Source organism: Odontomachus brunneus, unplaced genomic scaffold (assembly GCF_010583005.1).
Source record: "Odontomachus brunneus isolate Ranch 3 - 2012 unplaced genomic scaffold, Obru_v1 Obru_scaffold_190, whole genome shotgun sequence".
NCBI lineage: Eukaryota > Metazoa > Arthropoda > Insecta > Hymenoptera > Formicidae > Odontomachus > Odontomachus brunneus.
The window spans coordinates 611,105-619,388 of NW_022639640.1; positions in this window are offsets into that span (position 1 = coordinate 611,105).

The following is an 8,284-nucleotide window of genomic DNA, read 5'->3' on the forward strand; positions in this document are numbered from 1 at the left end:
CGAAATATTTTGAGTAGATGCAGACAGTGTATACAAGTACTTGTGATTCATTTCCGCGCAAATCTGCACCTCCTATTAACTTACTGAGAAAAAAATATATGATATTTGCGACTATAATCGCATAATGAGAGAATTATAGTCAACTATATTTAAGAAAATTATAATCAATTATAGTTAACAAAACTGTAGCAAGTGTTATTACTCTCTAAAGTACAATCAGTGCATTACTCACTGAAAGACTATACTTTTTTCTTTTCAATTTATCATAAAAATTCATTGTTTTCTGTTAAAGCGATATTGGATATCGACAAACGCAATTTTGTAGTTTCCTCTTTTCTTCTAATTGGATGTATCAAATTGAAAATGCTTTTAGAAAGTGAATGTACAAATGTTAATAAACGGCTGATGCTAAACAGTTGCATGAAATCAACAAAAAATTTTTTATAATCAGTCGTAAATAAAATTAATAAATAAATTAGTAAATAAAAATTTTTTTATTGATTTCATACAACTGTTTAGCATCAGTCATTAACGTTACTTTTACCTTGTAAAAATTCTTTCAATTTGATGCATCCAATTAGAAGAAAAAGGAAACCACGAAACTGCATTATATCGGTACTTTAAGAATGCATTGCCCGTATCTCAAGTGAGATATTCACTCAAATTTAAATTTAGAGTTAGATGTGAATTTCTCACCTGATTCACAATAACAAACCTAAAGTTGTATATATTGTGTTATTCAAGTAAAAAACTCGAATCTAATTCTAAATTTATATAAGACAAGTATTAAATAATTACTATTAATAAAAATCAGTGAATACGTATTGATCTTCGGTGAAATGGTTTGTTAACTGATTTAGTCAGAAACATTTTTACTGATCCACTTTAAAAGAGTAGGTCAGTGACAATAATCTCATATTTATATTGCAACTACTATTTTTCTTTTTTGTTAAGACAATGAGAAGATATAGTTGACGCTGAAAATAATCTTAGTAATCATTTTATTAACCATTTTTTTCCCTCAATGCTAATTTCTGGCTGTTTCCTAAGTCTTTTTTTCATTCTTTCATTACATTTCCGCATAATTTTTTTCTATAGAAATAGCGTGGGGAGATAGTGCTTTTATTCGCGTCATGCCGATTCCTTTTTTCGTTTCATTATTTTTACATGCACAACGCTATCGGGATTTTAACGAAGCGATACACGCTGTAACGGACGCGATTGTCGGACGAGTAAATGAAAGGATCTCTTACGGACGTCTGCACATCGATCTTGAAGTATTTAAAGCAACGGCGAAACAGGAAGCCGACGGGAATATATCACGCCGTTGCTGGCGAAAAATTCAATCATATCGGATTGCAGGGAGCGTAAAATAGTACGAAATATTGGATCGCGCGCGCGCGCGTTCGCTGCGTTAAATATTATATCAGTATTGCGATACCGATGATTAAGTAATGAACAAGTGAAATAGGATTATACGTCGGAGCGTATATACCGCATGGTTAATATTTTCGTTTAATTCTCTCCGATATAGCATATCGCACGGTACTTCTTGAAATTTATCAACTATAGTAACGTTTAAAATCTAACAATACGATTAAACTTATCCGACAAATTACATTTTACTCTCTAAATTTCTTAGAGTGAAATTTCATTCAAAACGATTAAAATGTGGAATTATATTCACACTCGAAGTGATAACGAAAATATTACTACTCAAAATCGCGAGAATGAATGTTTCACTCAAACTTGAAGTATATTTTGACTCTATATAAACGAATGTTCAATTAGAATGAATTTATTTCTGTGACAAAGAAATATATCAGACTCACTTTTCAATTTCGAGTAAAAATAATCACTCGATAATTTAAAGTGGAGATTTCACTTTATGTATTTAAATAAAGCGATCCCTTTCTAGCCAATAACTGACCAGGAATTGTGGTTATTGGCTAATACCTGACCAATTTAGTTGACGCTTGTTTCGTCAGTAACTGGACTGTAAAATCAGTCAGTTTCTAGTTAACTCTTAATTAATGTTTGATTAGTTTCTGACTAACTTAAACTTTTTTGTATAAAATTATGTCAAATAGTTATTATTGTTTCATTCTCTCTCTCTCTCTCTCTCCCCCCCCCTCTCTCTCTCCCTCTCCCTCTCCCTCTCTCTCTCTACATCGTAAAATATTATATTTTATCATTTAATATAAAAATAATGTGAAACACATATTTTGAGAAATAGAGTTTTCATGTGCAAATTCATTATTAAGATGGTTATAACTTTATTTTTAATTATCACTTTTTCAGTTTCTAGCCAGAAATTTGACCATTTTTATTGTCTGGTTCCCAGCCAGTTTTTGGCTAGTAACTAATTTTTCCTGGAAATTTTTCTACTTGGAAAAATTATTTAAATTCAAATGACTTAATAGTCTCTACTTTTTTAAATACTTGATAAGACTCTACTTTCCGAATGGAATTTTACTTCAAAAAATTTAGAGAACGCTAGAACGTCGTAATAAAAGAAAATACACGTCTGTGAAGATGGCACCACATTTAAAAAAAAAATCAATTTATTATCATAGTTCTGATCGCACGCCGATGAGATATAGAGTTCTAGATAACATTTAGAAATAGTTCAGGCGAAATGAAGTAAAAAAACTAATTTTGAAGTTTGGAGGTGCTAAGTTCACAAAATGAGATCAGAAAAATGACAGTAACTTTTTAACAGTTGCATCAAATAAATTTCATCATTAGAATTTTTTATAGAACTCTTGTGGTGCTATCCAGAACTCCCGTTAAAACGCCGAAAATACAAAAAAAAATTTTACTCCTATGGGACTTACCAAATTTCACGAAACCGAATCTTCGAACGGCTAGAACTTCTCTCTCATTGGTTATAGCTCGAAGATTCATGAATATAATCGATAGAACTCATCGGGGTACTACCAGAACTCAATTATCTCAATCATCTCAATTATCTCAATTATAATTATAATCCAATATCTAATAAAGAAGGCCTGTCTTTTTTCGATAATCTACTGCTATATCTGAAGCATAATAGAAAGTTTCGTGCGAGGCGATCGTCTCCCTTTTTATTTCCTCTAGTAACATTTATAATGAAGAAAAAGAATATCGTGCGCGTGTGCGAGAGATCAATCTAATACATATGGAAATTAAAATCCTATGCTCTTAAACGACAAAAAACGCATAAAATGCTACTTGTAGTTTCTAAAGAAGTCTTCTCAATAAAGCCAGTAAGTCAAATAGAATCGAAAATGATTGATATATTTTAGAATGTAAGATATATTTAAGGATTATGAGAAGATCTAATATTGAAGCCTAAAAATGGACGTTTATTATTTCAAGAAGATCCTCTGCATTATCGGTAATAAAGAGAAATTCAGTTTGTAAAATGCTTCACGTTTAAATTGTGGATATTTAAAACACCCTCTTGTATCTCTTTTCAGACTCGAGTTGAAATTTCAGTCCTACTTTCAACCTGTACTTTCCGACATCTTTATATTTTGGAGGATTAATATATGTTTAATATATGCACAAAACTAAAGTTCCACTTAACCCTTTTAAATGATAAAGAAAACGTATAAAATGTTACTTGTAGATTCTAAAGAGAACTTCTTGACAAAGTTAGTAGATCTAATAGAATTGAAAATGATTGATATAGTCTTTAAAGTAGGTATTAAGTAAAATATTGAGATCGAAAGTAGAATCAAAATTTCAACTCGGGAGCATTCATAATTTCATAAAGACACATAAATAGTATTGCCTTCTTGGTCTAAATCTTTCCAAGTTGTAAAAATTTAGAACTTTTTCTTTCTCTCCCTCTCGCACACGCGCACGATATTCTTTTTCTTCATTATAGATTTTACTAGAGGAAATAAAAAGGGAGACAATCGCCTTGCCCGAAACTTTCTATTATGCTTCAGATATAGTAGCAGTTTATCGAAGAAATGACAAGCCTTCTTTATTAGATATTGGATTATAATTATAATTGAGATAATTGAGATAATTGAGATAATTTGGATAATTAAGATAATTGAGATAATTGAGTTCTAGTAGTACCCCGATGAGTTCTATCGATTATCTTCATGAATCTTCGAGCTACAACCAATGAGAGAGAAGTTCTAGCCGTTCGAAGATTCGGTTTCATGAAATTTGCTAAGTCCCATAGGAGTAAAATTTTTTTTTGTATTTTCGGCGTTTAACGGGAGTTCTGGATAGCACCACAAGAGTTCTATAAAAAATTCTAATGATAAAATTCATTTAGTGCATCCGTTAAAAAGTTACTGTCATTTTTCTGATATCATTTTGTGAAAATTTCTAAGTTCTGAAAAGGTGAAATTTTTTTTAATAATTTCAGCGTTTGGACTGGAGTTCTGGATAGCACCACAAGAGTTCTATAAAAAATTCTAATGATGAAATTTATTTGATGCAACTGTTAAAAAGTTACTGTCATTTTTCTGATCTCATTTTGTGAACTTAGCAGCTCCAAACTTCAAAATTAGTTTTTTTACTTCATTTCGCCGGAACTATTTCTAAATGTTATCTAGAACTCTAGAACTCATCGGTGTCAACAATCAGAACTATGATAATAAATTGATTTTTTTTAAATGTGGTACCATCTTACAGACGTAAGAAATACATACATCATATTTCACGAAATCGTGTTTAAACGTCAAATCAAATCAGTTCGTTAAAAAACCAATACTGCAGCGAGAAGTATTATCCGAGTAGCGGAGAGACGAAAAAACCCTGGATATAACGTAAGGGCGGAAAATGGAGCGAATAGAAAGTAATTTTGTTAGAGATATTGCGATCAGAGATTGCATCGAGTATAATATGCTCACGATACCGACTATGATCGCTAAACGCGAGCCCGTACGACAGCCTACCGGGAAGATAAGTCGTGCGAGCTGCAGAAAAGAGACGCACGGAATATCAATATAAGTGGAATCCCGCGATTTTCCTACGTCGCGCCGTGTCTGCGTCGATCCCTCGAATAAGAATCCGTCCGACCTCGCGCCAGGAAGCGTTTCTTCGTCGCTGTCGAAACTGAAAGTTTCCAAGAAGATCGCGAGACGGCGGAGATGAGAGAGGAGGACGATCAAAGTCACGTCTGTTAAGTTTCGAAAAGGAGTCAATTAAAAGTTCCGCGAACTTGGCTGCTCCATGACGTGCATACGAATTTTCCTTCGGCGTAGCGTTCTGGAATTTTTCACTTCGCCAGTTATCACGGCGCGGCGATTTCTCGAGGAATCCGAGAACGAATCGAATATAACGCGCGCACCGCGGTCGGATTTTCAGTCGCTTGCTATTCGGTGTGTACATTGCTCCTAAAGCCTCCGCGGAATCGAATTCCCGGCTAAAAGAAGGCGACCGTTACACGAGCTACGGGAACGTGAAGGAAATTTGAGTTTCCACCGCCCGGCGCTCAAACCACGGATCAAGCTATTTCGGAAATGTGCCCTGATTTCATAAATGCAGCGTGTATTCCATACGGATAATGCAGAGAACGACGACGTCTTGTATCTCAAAGAAACAACATAAAGAATAGCCTTCACGTGCCCGGACTAGCTGGCACAGGCGTCGACATCTTGGGAGAACTTTTAAATTGCTCGTCACCTCATTTTCGAATCCGCGCGAGCCCCCTTCCCAACGAATCCGGGACTGCTCCGGCGTCTGGCAGATATCTCTTCCCTGGAGAAAAGCAGGGTTGCGGAAAACGAAGATACGCAAAGGGACGGGAGCGAGAAAGAGAGAGCTGGAGAGAGAAGCGTGTAGATAGCTGGCTGAATATTGCCATCTTCAGGGCCGTGATAGAAGACGTTTCGTACAAGGCATTAGATAGCTTTGCTCTATACAAGTCTTCGTCATATATGCGTAAAACATGAAAAAATATAGGGTGATCCAGGCTCGATTCCTGGCTAAGGCAAAATTTTTCGCAACATACAAATTAACGTTCCACTTAGGACGAAAAATAAGGAGTAATTATTTGAAAAATTCGCTTTGACGAGAAAGATGTATAGATGTTAGACCAAGACAGGTTTGGCGCGTGTATTTATATTGTCAAACATATGCAAATTTAACAACTAACATCTTTTGTTCGGCTCTAATTAACAAAATTGCCACAGGAAATTTGTGACTGATATTCTGCAATAATTTATGGTGCTTTCATTTTATATATGTTTTTTATATTTTAGGAATTAAAGTGCGCTGTTGAAAAATTTGTCATGTTTCTAGCCAAATTTACTATGCTTCCTAACAGAACAGACTTTGTTGACGGTTTATTCGCTACACTTAATTCGCTAAAAAATATCTAAAAATAGTAAATATTTATTTGGTGGAGTACTTATAACATATATATTTGTTTTCTTAAATCTAAATTCTCTTATTTAGATAGAATATCTCTTATTTAGTTAGAATAAACAAATAATTTCATGAAAAACTAAAGTTTTCTTAAGATTTTGAGAAAATGTACGTTTTCGTATTTAAGTTTTCTTATTTAAAAAATACTCGTATTTTATATTAGTATAAGTTAAACATATATGTCATTATATAGTATCCACCAAATAAATATATTTTATTTCTTGGATCTTTGTTAGTTCATTAAAAACAGAATAAAATTGAACAAAATTTATACGAAAAAAGTTATACTAAGAAAAAAATAGTTAAAAATTTATTCTTGTAAATATCTAAAAAATAAATTTTCAAGTTTTTCTCTCGGTGTAATATTCTCTCCATATACAGTTGATTGCATTGTTCGATTAAATTTTGATAAATTGATACTTGATGATATGATTAGAAAAAATATATTGAACAGTACGAAATTTCGAAAGATGACCAGAGTCTAAGAGATCAAAACATCTTTTGGACGTCTCTACGACGTTCTTCGGACATTCGCGCCATCCGAAAAGATTTATACCTCTCACCATCTATGTTCGGCCCTGGTCGGAGGAGTGCTGAGCGGACCAAAATGAGACGCTGGTGGAAATTTAATATTTTTCGTATCCGCGACACATCAGTCGCGCGGCAACGATGAGGACTCTCGTCATCGCGACTGCAACTATTTCGCGTAATCTCTCACTCTCTTGCTCTCTCTTGCTTTCTCTTACTCTCTCGTCGGCATTTCACGCGGCGAAGCGAGCGTCATACGTGCAAATTGGAACACGCTCCGCCAGTCTTCATTAAGTCGCTCGCAATCAGGCGATGCGAGACCGCGACACAGCCACTGTCGCGGCAAATGTGCCCGACGTTCCCGCCAGCGGGTCCCGACGTACACGCACTTTTTAAGGACGAACAGAGCGGATACGTGCCACTCCCGTGTGTACTCGCTCTCTTTTTTTTACGCGGTTGCATCTCGCTTCGTTCCGCGGGAGCCCGCTGCGGCACGAGGGAGCATTTTCGAAGCGGACCACGTGAAGAACAGCACATCCGCTTTGATACACCGCGAGGGCACGCGCGACGAGACCGAATGAATCAAACGCAGCTATCTCATTATCCGCCCCTCGTGTCCGCCTCGCGTGCGCACCGTGTCATACGAGACATAATTAAGCGAAGAGTCAACTCATTAAAATTGCCGCTTTATGATTATCATTACGCGACCCTTGTGGAATGCCCTCTTCACGGTTCTCGCAGCAAAAGCGAGCGTTGCTCTTTCTATGATATATGATAAGCGCAATCGCGGGCCACGCCGTGTTCGCCATTCGGTGAGGACGGCTCTCTCGCGAACGCCGTTTTCATTCCGCGGAACGTGTCCGGCGATCCAGCACGCATGACGTCCGAACACGCGCGCCGCGATTTAAATTAGATCCTCCCGGAGAACGCGACGTTTTAATCCTGGATTTCGCCCGTCCGAGCAAATTATAACATGTCCACCGCGCAAGCGCGACGATATGCGCCGGTGCGCACGACAATATCTTGAAGCTGCATCAAACGGGGGATCACACGAGAGCCAAATTGCGTTTCGAGTCGCCTTTCATTTAACCGACTCATTTTCGAGAGTTCACCGGCAAGGGAGAGAGATGAGGAGAAAGAGAGGAGGAAAACAGGAGTCGTCCCCCTCGACCACGCGATCGCCCGTCCGAATGAACCGCCTCGCGTAGCGAAACCCTTAATTAGCCCCTACTCCAGTTTGCAAAATCACTCAAGAGTCGAATTAGCCCCACGGCACACCCGCCGACCTTGAAATGAGTTTCTACAGCGATCGTAGGCGTGCCAGGCCGGGCCAACGTTGTCCGCGCGGTCGTTTGCGTGCGACTTCTAACCAAAAGTC